At 76.1% G+C, this 17,500-nt stretch overlaps 17 non-coding genes across 17 annotated transcripts; all 17 read right to left on the reverse strand.

Annotated features, from left to right (window-relative positions):
- Positions 1-138: 138 nt before the first annotated feature.
- Positions 139-257, reverse strand: LOC132351235 (5S ribosomal RNA). The gene has a single exon (XR_009498178.1). It is a non-coding gene; the product is annotated as a 5S ribosomal RNA (ribosomal RNA).
- Positions 258-1,179: 922 nt separating this feature from the next.
- Positions 1,180-1,298, reverse strand: LOC132351322 (5S ribosomal RNA). Its single transcript, XR_009498265.1, has one exon. It is a non-coding gene; the product is annotated as a 5S ribosomal RNA (ribosomal RNA).
- A 912-nt stretch (positions 1,299-2,210) lies between these two features.
- On the reverse strand, positions 2,211-2,329 carry LOC132351315 (5S ribosomal RNA). The gene has a single exon (XR_009498258.1). It is a non-coding gene; the product is annotated as a 5S ribosomal RNA (ribosomal RNA).
- Positions 2,330-3,251: 922 nt separating this feature from the next.
- LOC132351326 (5S ribosomal RNA) lies at positions 3,252-3,370 on the reverse strand. Its single transcript, XR_009498269.1, has one exon. It is a non-coding gene; the product is annotated as a 5S ribosomal RNA (ribosomal RNA).
- Positions 3,371-4,257: 887 nt separating this feature from the next.
- On the reverse strand, positions 4,258-4,376 carry LOC132351338 (5S ribosomal RNA). The gene has a single exon (XR_009498277.1). It is a non-coding gene; the product is annotated as a 5S ribosomal RNA (ribosomal RNA).
- A 922-nt stretch (positions 4,377-5,298) lies between these two features.
- Positions 5,299-5,417, reverse strand: LOC132351349 (5S ribosomal RNA). The gene has a single exon (XR_009498288.1). It is a non-coding gene; the product is annotated as a 5S ribosomal RNA (ribosomal RNA).
- Positions 5,418-6,296: 879 nt separating this feature from the next.
- LOC132351360 (5S ribosomal RNA) lies at positions 6,297-6,415 on the reverse strand. Its single transcript, XR_009498296.1, has one exon. It is a non-coding gene; the product is annotated as a 5S ribosomal RNA (ribosomal RNA).
- A 904-nt stretch (positions 6,416-7,319) lies between these two features.
- Positions 7,320-7,438, reverse strand: LOC132351249 (5S ribosomal RNA). Its single transcript, XR_009498192.1, has one exon. It is a non-coding gene; the product is annotated as a 5S ribosomal RNA (ribosomal RNA).
- A 922-nt stretch (positions 7,439-8,360) lies between these two features.
- LOC132351371 (5S ribosomal RNA) lies at positions 8,361-8,479 on the reverse strand. The gene has a single exon (XR_009498307.1). It is a non-coding gene; the product is annotated as a 5S ribosomal RNA (ribosomal RNA).
- A 902-nt stretch (positions 8,480-9,381) lies between these two features.
- Positions 9,382-9,500, reverse strand: LOC132351304 (5S ribosomal RNA). Its single transcript, XR_009498247.1, has one exon. It is a non-coding gene; the product is annotated as a 5S ribosomal RNA (ribosomal RNA).
- Positions 9,501-10,380: 880 nt separating this feature from the next.
- Positions 10,381-10,499, reverse strand: LOC132351307 (5S ribosomal RNA). Its single transcript, XR_009498250.1, has one exon. It is a non-coding gene; the product is annotated as a 5S ribosomal RNA (ribosomal RNA).
- Positions 10,500-11,421: 922 nt separating this feature from the next.
- Positions 11,422-11,540, reverse strand: LOC132351382 (5S ribosomal RNA). Its single transcript, XR_009498316.1, has one exon. It is a non-coding gene; the product is annotated as a 5S ribosomal RNA (ribosomal RNA).
- Positions 11,541-12,420: 880 nt separating this feature from the next.
- On the reverse strand, positions 12,421-12,538 carry LOC132351323 (5S ribosomal RNA). Its single transcript, XR_009498266.1, has one exon. It is a non-coding gene; the product is annotated as a 5S ribosomal RNA (ribosomal RNA).
- Positions 12,539-13,458: 920 nt separating this feature from the next.
- LOC132351383 (5S ribosomal RNA) lies at positions 13,459-13,577 on the reverse strand. The gene has a single exon (XR_009498317.1). It is a non-coding gene; the product is annotated as a 5S ribosomal RNA (ribosomal RNA).
- A 904-nt stretch (positions 13,578-14,481) lies between these two features.
- LOC132351236 (5S ribosomal RNA) lies at positions 14,482-14,600 on the reverse strand. Its single transcript, XR_009498179.1, has one exon. It is a non-coding gene; the product is annotated as a 5S ribosomal RNA (ribosomal RNA).
- Positions 14,601-15,480: 880 nt separating this feature from the next.
- LOC132351250 (5S ribosomal RNA) lies at positions 15,481-15,599 on the reverse strand. The gene has a single exon (XR_009498193.1). It is a non-coding gene; the product is annotated as a 5S ribosomal RNA (ribosomal RNA).
- A 920-nt stretch (positions 15,600-16,519) lies between these two features.
- Positions 16,520-16,638, reverse strand: LOC132351385 (5S ribosomal RNA). The gene has a single exon (XR_009498319.1). It is a non-coding gene; the product is annotated as a 5S ribosomal RNA (ribosomal RNA).
- Positions 16,639-17,500: the final 862 nt, after the last annotated feature.

The following is a 17,500-nucleotide window of genomic DNA, read 5'->3' on the forward strand; positions in this document are numbered from 1 at the left end:
CGGCCAGGCAGGCGGAGAGCGCCCCCTCTGGCGCGCTGTGGTGGGAGGGGTCGGAGGTAGGTGGGGCCTGCAGCGGTGCCCGGCGGCGGGGGCGGAGGCGGCGGGCGACTAAAGGAGAGGGCGGAGCGGGAGGCAAAAAGCCTACAGCACCCGGTATTCCCAGGCGGTCTCCCATCCAAGTACTAACCAGGCCCGACCCTGCTTAGCTTCCGAGATCAGACGAGATCGGGCGCATTCAGGGTGGTATGGCCATAGACACAAGAGGGGCCCGCGGAGTGCCTCTTGACGCCCAGCTTCGCTGGCGCTTGCGCCTTACCGCCATGCCGGCGGCCAGCCCGCCCCGGCAGGGCCCCGCCGCCCGCCCAGGCAGGGGAAGGGCGACCTCGGGTACCGGGGCGGGGGGGGGGGTGGCGGAGGGGTTGGCGACCTCCCAGCCCAGGGCGGGCGGGACCCACCAAACCGTTCGGCGCTTGGCGCCCTGCCCCAGATCCCGCACGTCGCTCACAGGGACGTGGCCCCGGAGGCTTCAGGGCCCGGGGCCCGCGGGCCCTTGGGCCTCCCCGCTGCCCGCCCACGCGGCGCTAGGCGCAGCCCAGCCGCAGCCCGGGCCGGCCCTCCTGCCCGACGGCAGTCGGCCCTTAACCCACTGGGAGCCACCATTGAGTCACCACGGCCCCTTAGCCCCAGCAAGGCCACCCTTGCCCCCACGCCACCCGCCGAGCACAGGACCCGGCCCCTTGCGGCCGGCCGGCCCGGAGAACCGGCCCCGGCCCCCGCCCCCGCTCCCGCCCCCCGGCCGTGGCGAAACGGCGGCGGGGGGAGGGGGGGAGCTTTTTCCGGAGGGAGCTGTGGAGAGACACACCGGCAGACAGGTGGCTGCGCCGGGGCTGGGCGCGAGTGGGGGCGGCCAGGTGCAGGTCAAGGGGCTCGCGGGCCGGACGGCCGGCACCCGGGCCTGAGGCGGAGTCTGGGTCCGGGCCAGCCACCCCGGGAGCGGCTGGGATGCGGCTGCCTTCCAGGGCCGCCTTCTGGCCGCCTGGCCGGCCAGGCAGGCGGAGAGCGCCCCCTCTGGCGCGCTGTGGTGGGAGGGGTCGGAGGTAGGTGGGGCCTGCAGCGGTGCCCGGCGGCGGGGGCGGAGGCGGCGGGCAACTAAAGGAGAGGGCGGAGCGGGAGGCAAAAAGCCTACAGCACCCGGTATTCCCAGGCGGTCTCCCATCCAAGTACTAACCAGGCCCGACCATGCTTAGCTTCCGAGATCAGACGAGATCGGGCGCGTTCAGGGTGGTACGGCCGTAGACGCAGGAAGGGCCCGCGGGGTGCCTCTTGAGGCCCAGCTTCGCTGGCCCTTGCGCCTTACCGCCATGCCGGCGGCCAGCCCTCTCCGGCAGGGCCCTGCCGCCCGCCCAGGCAGGCGACAGGAGGCCTCGGGGACCCGGGGGTGGCGGAGTGGTGGGCGACCTCGCAGCCCAGGGCGGGCGGGACGCTCCAGGCCCGTCGGCGCTTGGCGCCCCGCCGCAGATCCCGCTCGACGCTCACAGGGACGTGGCCCCGGAGGCTTCAGGGCACGGCGGCCGCGGTCCCTTGGGCATCCCCCCCTGCCCGCCCACGCGGAGTTAGGCGCAGCCCGGCCACGGCCGGGCCGGCCCTCCGGCCGGGCAGCAGCTGGCCCGAAGCCACTGGGAGCCACCACTGAGTGGGCACGGCCCCTTAGCCCCAGCAAGGCCACCCTTGCCCCCACGCCGCCCGCCGAGCACAGGACCCCGCCCCTGGTGGCCGGCAGGCCCGGGGAAGCGGCCACGGCCCCCGCCCCCGCTCCCGCCCCCGGCCGAGGCGAAACGGCCGGGGGGGGGGGGCTTTTCCCGGAGGGAGCTGCGGAGAGACACACGGGCAGACAGCTGGCTGCGGCGCGGCTGGGCTCTGGTGGGCGCGGCCAAGTGCAGGTCGAGGGCCTCGCGGGCCGCACGGCCGGCACCCCGGCCTGCGGCGGAGTCTGGGTCCGGGCCAGCCACCACGGGAGCGGCTGGGGTGCGGCTGCCTTCCAGGGCCGCCTTCTGGCCTCCTGGCCGGCCAGGCCGGCGGGGAGCGCCCCCTCTGGCGCGCTGTGGTGGGAGGGGCCGGAGGAGGTGGGGCCTGCGGCGGTGCCCGGCGGGGGCGGAGGCGGCGGCCTCGGCCGCGGGCGACTAAAGGAGAAGGCGGAGCGGGAGGCAAAAAGCCTACAGCACCCGGTATTCCCAGGCGGTCTCCCATCCAAGTACTAACCAGGCCCGACCCTGCTTAGCTTCCGAGATCAGACGAGATCGGGCGCGTTCAGGGTGGTATGGCCGTAGACGCAAGAGGGGGCCCGCGGAGTGCCTCTTGAGGCCCAGCTTCGCTGGCGCTTGCGCCTTACCGCCATGCCGGCGGCCAGCCCGCCCCGGCAGGGCCCCGCCGCCCGCCCAGGCAGGGGAAGGGCGACCTCGGGTACCGGGGCGGGGGGGGGGTGGCGGAGGGGTTGGCGACCTCCCAGCCCAGGGCGGGCGGGACCCACCAAACCGTTCGGCGCTTGGCGCCCTGCCCCAGATCCCGCACGTCGCTCACAGGGACGTGGCCCCGGAGGCTTCAGGGCCCGGGGCCCGCGGGCCCTTGGGCCTCCCCGCTGCCCGCCCACGCGGCGCTAGGCGCAGCCCAGCCGCAGCCCGGGCCGGCCCTCCTGCCCGACGGCAGTCGGCCCTTAACCCACTGGGAGCCACCATTGAGTCACCACGGCCCCTTAGCCCCAGCAAGGCCACCCTTGCCCCCACGCCACCCGCCGAGCACAGGACCCGGCCCCTTGCGGCCGGCCGGCCCGGAGAACCGGCCCCGGCCCCCGCCCCCGCTCCCGCCCCCCGGCCGTGGCGAAACGGCGGCGGGGGGAGGGGGGGAGGTTTTTCCGGAGGGAGCTGTGGAGAGACACACCGGCAGACAGGTGGCTGCGCCGGGGCTGGGCGCGAGTGGGGGCGGCCAGGTGCAGGTCAAGGGGCTCGCGGGCCGGACGGCCGGCACCCGGGCCTGAGGCGGAGTCTGGGTCCGGGCCAGCCACCCCGGGAGCGGCTGGGATGCGGCTGCCTTCCAGGGCCGCCTTCTGGCCGCCTGGCCGGCCAGGCAGGCGGAGAGCGCCCCCTCTGGTGCGCTGTGGTGGGAGGGGTCGGAGGTAGGTGGGGCCTGCAGCGGTGCCCGGCGGCGGGGGCGGAGGCGGCGGGCGACTAAAGGAGAGGGCGGAGCGGGAGGCAAAAAGCCTACAGCACCCGGTATTCCCAGGCGGTCTCCCATCCAAGTACTAACCAGGCCCGACCCTGCTTAGCTTCCGAGATCAGACGAGATCGGGCGCGTTCAGGGTGGTATGGCCGTAGACGCAGGAGGGGCCCGCGGGGTGCCTCTTGAGGCCCAGCTTCGCTGGCCCTTGCGCCTTACCGCCATGCCGGCGGCCAGCCCTCTCCGGCAGGGTCCTGCCGCCCGCCCAGGCAGGCGACAGGAGGCCTCGGGGACCCGGGGGTGGCGGAGTGGTGGGCGACCTCGCAGCCCAGGGCGGGCGGGACGCTCCAGGCCCGTCGGCGCTTGGCGCCCCGCCGCAGATCCCGCTCGACGCTCACAGGGACGTGGCCCCGGAGGCTTCAGGGCACGGCGGCCGCGGTCCCTTGGGCATCCCCCCCTGCCCGCCCACGCGGAGTTAGGCGCAGCCCGGCCGGGCAGCAGCTGGCCCGAAGCCACTGGGAGCCACCACTGAGTGGGCACGGCCCCTTAGCCCCAGCAAGGCCACCCTTGCCCCCACGCCGCCCGCCGAGCACAGGACCCCGCCCCTGGTGGCTGGCAGGCCCGGGGAAGCGGCCACGGCCCCCGCCCCCGCTCCCGCCCCCGGCCGAGGCGAAACGGCCGGGGGGGGGCCTTTTCCCGGAGGGAGCTGCGGAGAGACACACGGGCAGACAGCTGGCTGCGGCGCGGCTGGGCTCTGGTGGGCGCGGCCAAGTGCAGGTCGAGGGCCTCGCGGGCCGCACGGCCGGCACCCCGGCCTGCGGCGGAGTCTGGGTCCGGGCTAGCCACCACGGGAGCGGCTGGGGTGCGGCTGCCTTCCAGGGCCGCCTTCTGGCCTCCTGGCCGGCCAGGCCGGCGGGGAGCGCCCCCTCTGGCGCGCTGTGGTGGGAGGGGCCGGAGGAGGTGGGGCCTGCGGCGGTGCCCGGCGGGGGCGGAGGCGGCGGCCTCGGCCGCGGGCGACTAAAGGAGAAGGCGGAGCGGGAGGCAAAAAGCCTACAGCACCCGGTATTCCCAGGCGGTCTCCCATCCAAGTACTAACCAGGCCCGACCCTGCTTAGCTTCCGAGATCAGACGAGATCGGGCGCGTTCAGGGTGGTATGGCCGTAGACGCAAGAGGGGGCCCGCGGAGTGCCTCTTGAGGCCCAGCTTCGCTGGCGCTTGCGCCTTACCGCCATGCCGGCGGCCAGCCCGCCCCGGCAGGGCCCCGCCGCCCGCCCAGGCAGGGGAAGGGCGACCTCGGGTACCGGGGCGGGGGGGGGGTGGCGGAGGGGTTGGCGACCTCCCAGCCCAGGGCGGGCGGGACCCACCAAACCGTTCGGCGCTTGGCGCCCTGCCCCAGATCCCGCACGTCGCTCACAGGGACGTGGCCCCGGAGGCTTCAGGGCCCGGGGCCCGCGGGCCCTTGGGCCTCCCCGCTGCCCGCCCACGCGGCGCTAGGCGCAGCCCAGCCGCAGCCCGGGCCGGCCCTCCTGCCCGACGGCAGTCGGCCCTTAACCCACTGGGAGCCACCATTGAGTCACCACGGCCCCTTAGCCCCAGCAAGGCCACCCTTGCCCCCACGCCACCCGCCGAGCACAGGACCCGGCCCCTTGCGGCCGGCCGGCCCGGAGAACCGGCCCCGGCCCCCGCCCCCGCTCCCGCCCCCCGGCCGTGGCGAAACGGCGGCGGGGGGAGGGGGGGAGGTTTTTCCGGAGGGAGCTGTGGAGAGACACACCGGCAGACAGGTGGCTGCGCCGGGGCTGGGCGCGAGTGGGGGCGGCCAGGTGCAGGTCAAGGGGCTCGCGGGCCGGACGGCCGGCACCCGGGCCTGAGGCGGAGTCTGGGTCCGGGCCAGCCACCCCGGGAGCGGCTGGGATGCGGCTGCCTTCCAGGGCCGCCTTCTGGCCGCCTGGCCGGCCAGGCAGGCGGAGAGCGCCCCCTCTGGTGCGCTGTGGTGGGAGGGGTCGGAGGTAGGTGGGGCCTGCAGCGGTGCCCGGCGGCGGGGGCGGAGGCGGCGGGCGACTAAAGGAGAGGGCGGAGCGGGAGGCAAAAAGCCTACAGCACCCGGTATTCCCAGGCGGTCTCCCATCCAAGTACTAACCAGGCCCGACCCTGCTTAGCTTCCGAGATCAGACGAGATCGGGCGCGTTCAGGGTGGTATGGCCGTAGACGCAGGAGGGGCCCGCGGGGTGCCTCTTGAGGCCCAGCTTCGCTGGCCCTTGCGCCTTACCGCCATGCCGGCGGCCAGCCCTCTCCGGCAGGGTCCTGCCGCCCGCCCAGGCAGGCGACAGGAGGCCTCGGGGACCCGGGGGTGGCGGAGTGGTGGGCGACCTCGCAGCCCAGGGCGGGCGGGACGCTCCAGGCCCGTCGGCGCTTGGCGCCCCGCCGCAGATCCCGCTCGACGCTCACAGGGACGTGGCCCCGGAGGCTTCAGGGCACGGCGGCCGCGGTCCCTTGGGCATCCCCCCCTGCCCGCCCACGCGGAGTTAGGCGCAGCCCGGCCGGGCAGCAGCTGGCCCGAAGCCACTGGGAGCCACCACTGAGTGGGCACGGCCCCTTAGCCCCAGCAAGGCCACCCTTGCCCCCACGCCGCCCGCCGAGCACAGGACCCCGCCCCTGGTGGCTGGCAGGCCCGGGGAAGCGGCCACGGCCCCCGCCCCCGCTCCCGCCCCCGGCCGAGGCGAAACGGCCGGGGGGGGGCCTTTTCCCGGAGGGAGCTGCGGAGAGACACACGGGCAGACAGCTGGCTGCGGCGCGGCTGGGCTCTGGTGGGCGCGGCCAAGTGCAGGTCGAGGGCCTCGCGGGCCGCACGGCCGGCACCCCGGCCTGCGGCGGAGTCTGGGTCCGGGCCAGCCACCCCGGGAGCGGCTGGGATGCGGCTGCCTTCCAGGGCCGCCTTCTGGCCGCCTGGCCGGCCAGGCAGGCGGAGAGCGCCCCCTCTGGCGCGCTGTGGTGGGAGGGGTCGGAGGTAGGTGGGGCCTGCAGCGGTGCCCGGCGGCGGGGGCGGAGGCGGCGGGCGACTAAAGGAGAGGGCGGAGCGGGAGGCAAAAAGCCTACAGCACCCGGTATTCCCAGGCGGTCTCCCATCCAAGTACTAACCAGGCCCGACCCTGCTTAGCTTCCGAGATCAGACGAGATCGGGCGCGTTCAGGGTGGTATGGCCGTAGACGCAGGAGGGGCCCGCGGGGTGCCTCTTGAGGCCCAGCTTCGCTGGCCCTTGCGCCTTACCGCCATGCCGGCGGCCAGCCCTCTCCGGCAGGGCCCTGCCGCCCGCCCAGGCAGGCGACAGGAGGCCTCGGGGACCCGGGGGTGGCGGAGTGGTGGGCGACCTCGCAGCCCAGGGCGGGCGGGACGCTCCAGGCCCGTCGGCGCTTGGCGCCCCGCCGCAGATCCCGCTCGACGCTCACAGGGACGTGGCCCCGGAGGCTTCAGGGCACGGCGGCCGCGGTCCCTTGGGCATCCCCCCCTGCCCGCCCACGCGGAGTTAGGCGCAGCCCGGCCACGGCCGGGCCGGCCCTCCGGCCGGGCAGCAGCTGGCCCGAAGCCACTGGGAGCCACCACTGAGTGGGCACGGCCCCTTAGCCCCAGCAAGGCCACCCTTGCCCCCACGCCGCCCGCCGAGCACAGGACCCCGCCCCTGGTGGCCGGCAGGCCCGGGGAAGCGGCCACGGCCCCCGCCCCGGCTCCCGCCCCCGGCCGAGGCGAAACGGCCGGGGGGGGGGGGCTTTTCCCGGAGGGAGCTGCGGAGAGACACACGGGCAGACAGCTGGCTGCGGCGCGGCTGGGCTCTGGTGGGCGCGGCCAAGTGCAGGTCGAGGGCCTCGCGGGCCGCACGGCCGGCACCCCGGCCTGCGGCGGAGTCTGGGTCCGGGCCAGCCACCACGGGAGCGGCTGGGGTGCGGCTGCCTTCCAGGGCCGCCTTCTGGCCTCCTGGCCGGCCAGGCAGGCGGGGAGCGCCCCCTCTGGCGCGCTGTGGTGGGAGGGGTCGGAGGTAGGTGGGGCCTGCAGCGGTGCCCGGCGGCGGGGGCGGAGGCGGCGGGCGACTAAAGGAGAGGGCGGAGCGGGAGGCAAAAAGCCTACAGCACCCGGTATTCCCAGGCGGTCTCCCATCCAAGTACTAACCAGGCCCGACCCTGCTTAGCTTCCGAGATCAGACGAGATCGGGCGCGTTCAGGGTGGTATGGCCATAGACGCAAGAGAGGCCCGCGGAGTGCCTCTTGAGGCCCAGCTTCGCTGGCGCTTGCGCCTTACCGCCATGCCGGCGGCCAGCCCGCCCCGGCAGGGCCCCGCCGCCCGCCCAGGCAGGGGAAGGGCGACCTCGGGTACCGGGGCGGGGGTGGGGGTGGCGGAGGGGTTGGCGACCTCCCAGCCCAGGGCGGGCGGGACCCACCAAACCGTTCGGCGCTTGGCGCCCTGCCCCAGATCCCGCACGTCGCTCACAGGGACGTGGCCCCGGAGGCTTCAGGGCCCGGGGCCCGCGGGCCCTTGGGCCTCCCCGCTGCCCGCCCACGCGGCGCTAGGCGCAGCCCAGCCGCAGCCCGGGCCGGCCCTCCTGCCCGACGGCAGTCGGCCCTTAACCCACTGGGAGCCACCATTGAGTCACCACGGCCCCTTAGCCCCAGCAAGGCCACCCTTGCCCCCACGCCACCCGCCGAGCACAGGACCCGGCGCCTTGCGGCCGGCCGGCCCGGAGAACCGGCCCCGGCCCCCGCCCCCGCTCCCGCCCCCCGGCCGTGGCGAAACGGCGGCGGGGGGAGGGGGGGAGCTTTTTCCGGAGGGAGCTGTGGAGAGACACACCGGCAGACAGGTGGCTGCGCCGGGGCTGGGAGCGAGTGGAGGCGGCCAGGTGCAGGTCAAGGGGCTCGCGGGCCGGACGGCCGGCACCCGGGCCTGAGGCGGAGTCTGGGTCCGGGCCAGCCATCCCGGGAGCGGCTGGGATGCGGCTGCCTTCCAGGGCCGCCTTCTGGCCGCCTGGCCGGCCAGGCAGGCGGAGAGCGCCCCCTCTGGCGCGCTCTGGTGGGAGGGGTCGGAGGTAGGTGGGGCCTGCAGCGGTGCCCGGCGGCGGGGGCGGAGGCGGCGGGCGACTAAAGGAGAGGGCGGAGCGGGAGGCAAAAAGCCTACAGCACCCGGTATTCCCAGGCGGTCTCCCATCCAAGTACTAACCAGGCCCGACCCTGCTTAGCTTCCGAGATCAGACGAGATCGGGCGCGTTCAGGGTGGTATGGCCGTAGACGCAGGAGGGGCCCGCGGGGTGCCTCTTGAGGCCCAGCTTCGCTGGCCCTTGCGCCTTACCGCCATGCCGGCGGCCAGCCCTCTCCGGCAGGGTCCTGCCGCCCGCCCAGGCAGGCGACAGGAGGCCTCGGGGACCCGGGGGTGGCGGAGTGGTGGGCGACCTCGCAGCCCAGGGCGGGCGGGACGCTCCAGGCCCGTCGGCGCTTGGCGCCCCGCCGCAGATCCCGCTCGACGCTCACAGGGACGTGGCCCCGGAGGCTTCAGGGCACGGCGGCCGCGGTCCCTTGGGCAGCCCCCCCTGCCCGCCCACGCGGAGTTAGGCGCAGCCCGGCCACGGCCGGGCCGGCCCTCCGGCCGGGCAGCAGCTGGCCCGAAGCCACTGGGAGCCACCACTGAGTGGGCACGGCCCCTTAGCCCCAGCAAGGCCACCCTTTCCCCCACGCCGCCCGCCGAGCACAGGACCCCGCCCCTGGTGGCCGGCAGGCCCGGGGAAGCGGCCACGGCCCCCGCCCCCGCTCCCGCCCCTGGCCGAGGCGAAACGGCCGGGGGGGGTGCTTTTCCCGGAGGGAGCTGCGGAGAGACACACGGGCAGACAGCTGGCTGCGGCGCGGCTGGGCTCTGGTGGGCGCGGCCAAGTGCAGGTCGAGGGCCTCGCGGGCCGCACGGCCGGCACCCCGGCCTGCGGCGGAGTCTGGGTCCGGGCCAGCCACCACGGGAGCGGCTGGGGTGCGGCTGCCTTCCAGGGCCGCCTTCTGGCCTCCTGGCCGGCCAGGCCGGCGGGGAGCGCCCCCTCTGGCGCGCTGTGGTGGGAGGGGTCGGAGGTAGGTGGGGCCTGCAGCGGTGCACGGCGGCAGGGGCGGAGGCGGCGGGCGACTAAAGGAGAGGGCGGAGCGGGAGGCAAAAAGCCTACAGCACCCGGTATTCCCAGGCGGTCTCCCATCCAAGTACTAACCAGGCCCGACCCTGCTTAGCTTCCGAGATCAGACGAGATCAGGCGCGTTCAGGGTGGTATGGCCGTAGACGCAGGAGGGGCCCGCGGGGTGCCTCTTGAGGCCCAGCTTCGCTGGCCCTTGCGCCTTACCGCCATGCCGGCGGCCAGCCCTCTCCGGCAGGGCCCTGCCGCCCGCCCAGGCAGGCGACAGGAGGCCTCGGGGACCCGGGGGTGGCGGAGTGGTGGGCGACCTCGCAGCCCAGGGCGGGCGGGACGCTCCAGGCCCGTCGGCGCTTGGCGCCCCGCCGCAGATCCCGCTCGACGCTCACAGGGACGTGGCCCCGGAGGCTTCAGGGCACGGCGGCCGCGGTCCCTTGGGCAGCCCCCCCTGCCCGCCCACGCGGAGTTAGGCGCAGCCCGGCCGGGCAGCAGCTGGCCCGAAGCCACTGGGAGCCACCACTGAGTGGGCACGGCCCCTTAGCCCCAGCAAGGCCACCCTTGCCCCCACGCCGCCCGCCGAGCACAGGACCCCGCCCCTGGTGGCTGGCAGGCCCGGGGAAGCGGCCACGGCCCCCGCCCCCGCTCCCGCCCCCGGCCGAGGCGAAACGGCCGGGGGGGGGGGCTTTTCCCGGAGGGAGCTGCGGAGAGACACACGGGCAGACAGCTGGCTGCGGCGCGGCTGGGCTCTGGTGGGCGCGGCCAAGTGCAGGTCGAGGGCCTCGCGGGCCGCACGGCCGGCACCCCGGCCTGCGGCGGAGTCTGGGTCCGGGCCAGCCACCCCGGGAGCGGCTGGGATGCGGCTGCCTTCCAGGGCCGCCTTCTGGCCGCCTGGCCGGCCAGGCAGGCGGAGAGCGCCCCCTCTGGCGCGCTGTGGTGGGAGGGGTCGGAGGTAGGTGGGGCCTGCAGCGGTGCCCGGCGGCGGGGGCGGAGGCGGCGGGCGACTAAAGGAGAGGGCGGAGCGGGAGGCAAAAAGCCTACAGCACCCGGTATTCCCAGGCGGTCTCCCGTCCAAGTACTAACCAGGCCCGACCCTGCTTAGCTTCCGAGATCAGACGAGATCGGGCGCGTTCAGGGTGGTATGGCCATAGACGCAAGAGGGGCCCGCGGAGTGCCTCTTGAGGCCCAGCTTCGCTGGCGCTTGCGCCTTACCGCCATGCCGGCGGCCAGCCCGCCCCGGCAGGGCCCCGCCGCCCGCCCAGGCAGGGGAAGGGCGACCTCGGGTACCGGGGCGGGGGGGGGGGTGGCGGAGGGGTTGGCGACCTCCCAGCCCAGGGCGGGCGGGACCCACCAAACCGTTCGGCGCTTGGCGCCCTGCCCCAGATCCCGCACGTCGCTCACAGGGACGTGGCCCCGGAGGCTTCAGGGCCCGGGGCCCGCGGGCCCTTGGGCCTCCCCGCTGCCCGCCCACGCGGCGCTAGGCGCAGCCCAGCCGCAGCCCGGGCCGGCCCTCCTGCCCGACGGCAGTCGGCCCTTAACCCACTGGGAGCCACCATTGAGTCACCACGGCCCCTTAGCCCCAGCAAGGCCACCCTTGCCCCCACGCCACCCGCCGAGCACAGGACCCGGCGCCTTGCGGCCGGCCGGCCCGGAGAACCGGCCCCGGCCCCCGCCCCCGCTCCCGCCCCCCGGCCGTGGCGAAACGGCGGCGGGGGGCGGGGGGGATCTTTTTCCGGAGGGAGCTGTGGAGAGACACACCGGCAGACAGGTGGCTGCGCCGGGGCTGGGCGCGAGTGGGGGCGGCCAGGTGCAGGTCAAGGGGCTCGCGGGCCGGACGGCCGGCACCCGGGCCTGAGGCGGAGTCTGGGTCCGGGCCAGCCACCCCGGGAGCGGCTGGGATGCGGCTGCCTTCCAGGGCCGCCTTCTGGCCGCCTGGCCGGCCAGGCAGGCGGAGAGCGCCCCCTCTGGTGCGCTGTGGTGGGAGGGGTCGGAGGTAGGTGGGGCCTGCAGCGGTGCCCAGCGGCGGGGGCGGAGGCGGCGGGCGACTAAAGGAGAGGGCGGAGCGGGAGGCAAAAAGCCTACAGCACCCGGTATTCCCAGGCGGTCTCCCATCCAAGTACTAACCAGGCCCGACCCTGCTTAGCTTCCGAGATCAGACGAGATCGGGCGCGTTCAGGGTGGTATGGCCGTAGACGCAGGAGGGGCCCGCGGGGTGCCTCTTGAGGCCCAGCTTCGCTGGCCCTTGCGCCTTACCGCCATGCCGGCGGCCAGCCCTCTCCGGCAGGGTCCTGCCGCCCGCCCAGGCAGGCGACAGGAGGCCTCGGGGACCCGGGGGTGGCGGAGTGGTGGGCGACCTCGCAGCCCAGGGCGGGCGGGACGCTCCAGGCCCGTCGGCGCTTGGCGCCCCGCCGCAGATCCCGCTCGACGCTCACAGGGACGTGGCCCCGGAGGCTTCAGGGCACGGCGGCCGCGGTCCCTTGGGCATCCACCCCTGCCCGCCCACGCGGAGTTAGGCGCAGCCCGGCCGGGCAGCAGCTGGCCCGAAGCCACTGGGAGCCACCACTGAGTGGGCACGGCCCCTTAGCCCCAGCAAGGCCACCCTTGCCCCCACGCCGCCCGCCGAGCACAGGACCCCGCCCCTGGTGGCTGGCAGGCCCGGGGAAGCGGCCACGGCCCCCGCCCCCGCTCCCGCCCCCGGCCGAGGCGAAACGGCCGGGGGGGGGGCCTTTTCCCGGAGGGAGCTGTGGAGAGACACACGGGCAGACAGCTGGCTGCGGCGCGGCTGGGCTCTGGTGGGCGCGGCCAAGTGCAGGTCGAGGGCCTCGCGGGCCGCACGGCCGGCACCCCGGCCTGCGGCGGAGTCTGGGTCCGGGCCAGCCACCCCGGGAGCGGCTGGGATGCGGCTGCCTTCCAGGGCCGCCTTCTGGCCGCCTGGCCGGCCAGGCAGGCGGAGAGCGCCCCCTCTGGTGCGCTGTGGTGGGAGGGGTCGGAGGTAGGTGGGGCCTGCAGCGGTGCCTGGCGGCGAGGGCGGAGGCGGCGGGCGACTAAAGGAGAGGGCGGAGCGGGAGGCAAAAAGCCTACAGCACCCGGTATTCCCAGGCGGTGCCCATCCAAGTACTAACCAGGCCCGACCCTGCTTAGCTTCCGAGATCAGACGAGATCGGGCGCGTTCAGGGTGGTATGGCCATAGACGCAAGAGGGGCCCGCGGAGTGCCTCTTGAGGCCCAGCTTCGCTGGCGCTTGCGCCTTACCGCCATGCCGGCGGCCAGCCCGCCCCGGCAGGGCCCCGCCGCCCGCCCAGGCAGGGGAAGGGCGACCTCGGGTACCGGGGCGGGGGGGGGTGGCGGAGGGGTTGGCGACCTCCCAGCCCAGGGCGGGCGGGACCCACCAAACCGTTCGGCGCTTGGCGCCCTGCCCCAGATCCCGCACGTCGCTCACAGGGACGTGGCCCCGGAGGCTTCAGGGCCCGGGGCCCGCGGGCCCTTGGGCCTCCCCGCTGCCCGCCCACGCGGCGCTAGGCGCAGCCCAGCCGCAGCCCGGGCCGGCCCTCCTGCCCGACGGCAGTCGGCCCTTAACCCACTGGGAGCCACCATTGAGTCACCACGGCCCCTTAGCCCCAGCAAGGCCACCCTTGCCCCCACGCCACCCGCCGAGCACAGGACCCGGCGCCTTGCGGCCGGCCGGCCCGGAGAACCGGCCCCGGCCCCCGCCCCCGCTCCCGCCCCCCGGCCGTGGCGAAACGGCGGCGGGGGGCGGGGGGGAGCTTTTTCCGGAGGGAGCTGTGGAGAGACACACCGGCAGACAGGTGGCTGCGCCGGGGCTGGGCGCGAGTGGGGGCGGCCAGGTGCAGGTCAAGGGGCTCGCGGGCCGGACGGCCGGCACCCGGGCCTGAGGCGGAGTCTGGGTCCGGGCCAGCCACCCCGGGAGCGGCTGGGATGCGGCTGCCTTCCAGGGCCGCCTTCTGGCCGCCTGGCCGGCCAGGCAGGCGGAGAGCGCCCCCTCTGGCGCGCTGTGGTGGGAGGGGTCGGAGGTAGGTGGGGCCTGCAGCGGTGCCCGGCGGCGGGGGCGGAGGCGGCGGGCGACTAAAGGAGAGGGCGGAGCGGGAGGCAAAAAGCCTACAGCACCCGGTATTCCCAGGCGGTCTCCCATCCAAGTACTAACCAGGCCCGACCCTGCTTAGCTTCCGAGATCAGACGAGATCGGGCGCGTTCAGGGTGGTATGGCCGTAGACGCAGGAGGGGCCCGCGGGGTGCCTCTTGAGGCCCAGCTTCGCTGGCCCTTGCGCCTTACCGCCATGCCGGCGGCCAGCCCTCTCCGGCAGGGCCCTGCCGCCCGCCCAGGCAGGCGACAGGAGGCCTCGGGGACCCGGGGGTGGCGGAGTGGTGGGCGACCTCGCAGCCCAGGGCGGGCGGGACGCTCCAGGCCCGTCGGCGCTTGGCGCCCCGCCGCAGATCCCGCTCGACGCTCACAGGGACGTGGCCCCGGAGGCTTCAGGGCACGGCGGCCGCGGTCCCTTGGGCATCCCCCCCTGCCCGCCCACGCGGAGTTAGGCGCAGCCCGGCCACGGCCGGGCCGGCCCTCCGGCCGGGCAGCAGCTGGCCCGAAGCCACTGGGAGCCACCACTGAGTGGGCACGGCCCCTTAGCCCCAGCAAGGCCACCCTTGCCCCCACGCCGCCCGCCGAGCACAGGACCCCGCCCCTGGTGGCCGGCAGGCCCGGGGAAGCGGCCACGGCCCCCGCCCCGGCTCCCGCCCCCGGCCGAGGCGAAACGGCCGGGGGGGGGGGGCTTTTCCCGGAGGGAGCTGCGGAGAGACACACGGGCAGACAGCTGGCTGCGGCGCGGCTGGGCTCTGGTGGGCGCGGCCAAGTGCAGGTCGAGGGCCTCGCGGGCCGCACGGCCGGCACCCCGGCCTGCGGCGGAGTCTGGGTCCGGGCCAGCCACCACGGGAGCGGCTGGGGTGCGGCTGCCTTCCAGGGCCGCCTTCTGGCCTCCTGGCCGGCCAGGCAGGCGGGGAGCGCCCCCTCTGGCGCGCTGTGGTGGGAGGGGTCGGAGGTAGGTGGGGCCTGCAGCGGTGCCCGGCGGCGGGGGCGGAGGCGGCGGGCGACTAAAGGAGAGGGCGGAGCGGGAGGCAAAAAGCCTACAGCACCCGGTATTCCCAGGCGGTCTCCCATCCAAGTACTAACCAGGCCCGACCCTGCTTAGCTTCCGAGGTCAGACGAGATCGGGCGCGTTCAGGGTGGTATGGCCGTAGACGCAGGAGGGGCCCGCGGGGTGCCTCTTGAGGCCCAGCTTCGCTGGCCCTTGCGCCTTACCGCCATGCCGGCGGCCAGCCCTCTCCGGCAGGGTCCTGCCGCCCGCCCAGGCAGGCGACAGGAGGCCTCGGGGACCCGGGGGTGGCGGAGTGGTGGGCGACCTCGCAGCCCAGGGCGGGCGGGACGCTCCAGGCCCGTCGGCGCTTGGCGCCCCGCCGCAGATCCCGCTCGACGCTCACAGGGACGTGGCCCCGGAGGCTTCAGGGCACGGCGGCCGCGGTCCCTTGGGCAGCCCCCCCTGCCCGCCCACGCGGAGTTAGGCGCAGCCCGGCCGGGCAGCAGCTGGCCCGAAGCCACTGGGAGCCACCACTGAGTGGGCACGGCCCCTTAGCCCCAGCAAGGCCACCCTTGCCCCCACGCCGCCCGCCGAGCACAGGACCCCGCCCCTGGTGGCTGGCAGGCCCGGGGAAGCGGCCACGGCCCCCGCCCCCGCTCCCGCCCCCGGCCGAGGCGAAACGGCCGGGGGGGGGGGCTTTTCCCGGAGGGAGCTGCGGAGAGACACACGGGCAGACAGCTGGCTGCGGCGCGGCTGGGCTCTGGTGGGCGCGGCCAAGTGCAGGTCGAGGGCCTCGCGGGCCGCACGGCCGGCACCCCGGCCTGCGGCGGAGTCTGGGTCCAGGCCAGCCACCCCGGGAGCGGCTGGGATGCGGCTGCCTTCCAGGGCCGCCTTCTGGCCGCCTGGCCGGCCAGGCAGGCGGAGAGCGCCCCCTCTGGCGCGCTCTGGTGGGAGGGGTCGGAGGTAGGTGGGGCCTGCAGCGGTGCCTGGCGGCGAGGGCGGAGGCGGCGGGCGACTAAAGGAGAGGGCGGAGCGGGAGGCAAAAAGCCTACAGCACCCGGTATTCCCAGGCGGTCTCCCATCCAAGTACTAACCAGGCCCGACCCTGCTTAGCTTCCGAGATCAGACGAGATCGGGCGCGTTCAGGGTGGTATGGCCATAGACGCAAGAGGGGCCCGCGGAGTGCCTCTTGAGGCCCAGCTTCGCTGGCGCTTGCGCCTTACCGCCATGCCGGCGGCCAGCCCGCCCCGGCAGGGCCCCGCCGCCCGCCCAGGCAGGGGAAGGGCGACCTCGGGTACCGGGGCGGGGGGGGGTGGCGGAGGGGTTGGCGACCTCCCAGCCCAGGGCGGGCGGGACCCACCAAACCGTTCGGCGCTTGGCGCCCTGCCCCAGATCCCGCACGTCGCTCACAGGGACGTGGCCCCGGAGGCTTCAGGGCCCGGGGCCCGCGGGCCCTTGGGCCTCCCCGCTGCCCGCCCACGCGGCGCTAGGCGCAGCCCAGCCGCAGCCCGGGCCGGCCCTCCTGCCCGACGGCAGTCGGCCCTTAACCCACTGGGAGCCACCATTGAGTCACCACGGCCCCTTAGCCCCAGCAAGGCCACCCTTGCCCCCACGCCACCCGCCGAGCACAGGACCCGGCGCCTTGCGGCCGGCCGGCCCGGAGAACCGGCCCCGGCCCCCGCCCCCGCTCCCGCCCCCCGGCCGTGGCGAAACGGCGGCGGGGGGCGGGGGGGAGCTTTTTCCGGAGGGAGCTGTGGAGAGACACACCGGCAGACAGGTGGCTGCGCCGGGGCTGGGCGCGAGTGGGGGCGGCCAGGTGCAGGTCAAGGGGCTCGCGGGCCGGACGGCCGGCACCCGGGCCTGAGGCGGAGTCTGGGTCCGGGCCAGCCACCCCGGGAGCGGCTGGGATGCGGCTGCCTTCCAGGGCCGCCTTCTGGCCGCCTGGCCGGCCAGGCAGGCGGAGAGCGCCCCCTCTGGCGCGCTGTGGTGGGAGGGGTCGGAGGTAGGTGGGGCCTGCAGCGGTGCCCGGCGGCGGGGGCGGAGGCGGCGGGCGACTAAAGGAGAGGGCGGAGCGGGAGGCAAAAAGCCTACAGCACCCGGTATTCCCAGGCGGTCTCCCATCCAAGTACTAACCAGGCCCGACCCTGCTTAGCTTCCGAGATCAGACGAGATCGGGCGCGTTCAGGGTGGTATGGCCGTAGACGCAGGAGGGGCCCGCGGGGTGCCTCTTGAGGCCCAGCTTCGCTGGCCCTTGCGCCTTACCGCCATGCCGGCGGCCAGCCCTCTCCGGCAGGGCCCTGCCGCCCGCCCAGGCAGGCGACAGGAGGCCTCGGGGACCCGGGGGTGGCGGAGTGGTGGGCGACCTCGCAGCCCAGGGCGGGCGGGACGCTCCAGGCCCGTCGGCGCTTGGCGCCCCGCCGCAGATCCCGCTCGACGCTCACAGGGACGTGGCCCCGGAGGCTTCAGGGCACGGCGGCCGCGGTCCCTTGGGCATCCCCCCCTGCCCGCCCACGCGGAGTTAGGCGCAGCCCGGCCACGGCCGGGCCGGCCCTCCGGCCGGGCAGCAGCTGGCCCGAAGCCACTGGGAGCCACCACTGAGTGGGCACGGCCCCTTAGCCCCAGCAAGGCCACCCTTGCCCCCACGCCGCCCGCCGAGCACAGGACCCCGCCCCTGGTGGCCGGCAGGCCCGGGGAAGCGGCCACGGCCCCCGCCCCGGCTCCCGCCCCCGGCCGAGGCGAAACGGCCGGGGGGGGGGGGCTTTTCCCGGAGGGAGCTGCGGAGAGACACACGGGCAGACAGCTGGCTGCGGCGCGGCTGGGCTCTGGTGGGCGCGGCCAAGTGCAGGTCGAGGGCCTCGCGGGCCGCACGGCCGGCACCCCGGCCTGCGGCGGAGTCTGGGTCCGGGCCAGCCACCACGGGAGCGGCTGGGGTGCGGCTGCCTTCCAGGGCCGCCTTCTGGCCTCCTGGCCGGCCAGGCAGGCGGGGAGCGCCCCCTCTGGCGCGCTGTGGTGGGAGGGGTCGGAGGTAGGTGGGGCCTGCAGCGGTGCCCGGCGGCGGGGGCGGA

The sequence above is a fragment of the Balaenoptera ricei genome, chromosome 16, assembly GCF_028023285.1.
Source record: "Balaenoptera ricei isolate mBalRic1 chromosome 16, mBalRic1.hap2, whole genome shotgun sequence".
Classification (NCBI taxonomy): Eukaryota; Metazoa; Chordata; class Mammalia; order Artiodactyla; family Balaenopteridae; genus Balaenoptera; species Balaenoptera ricei.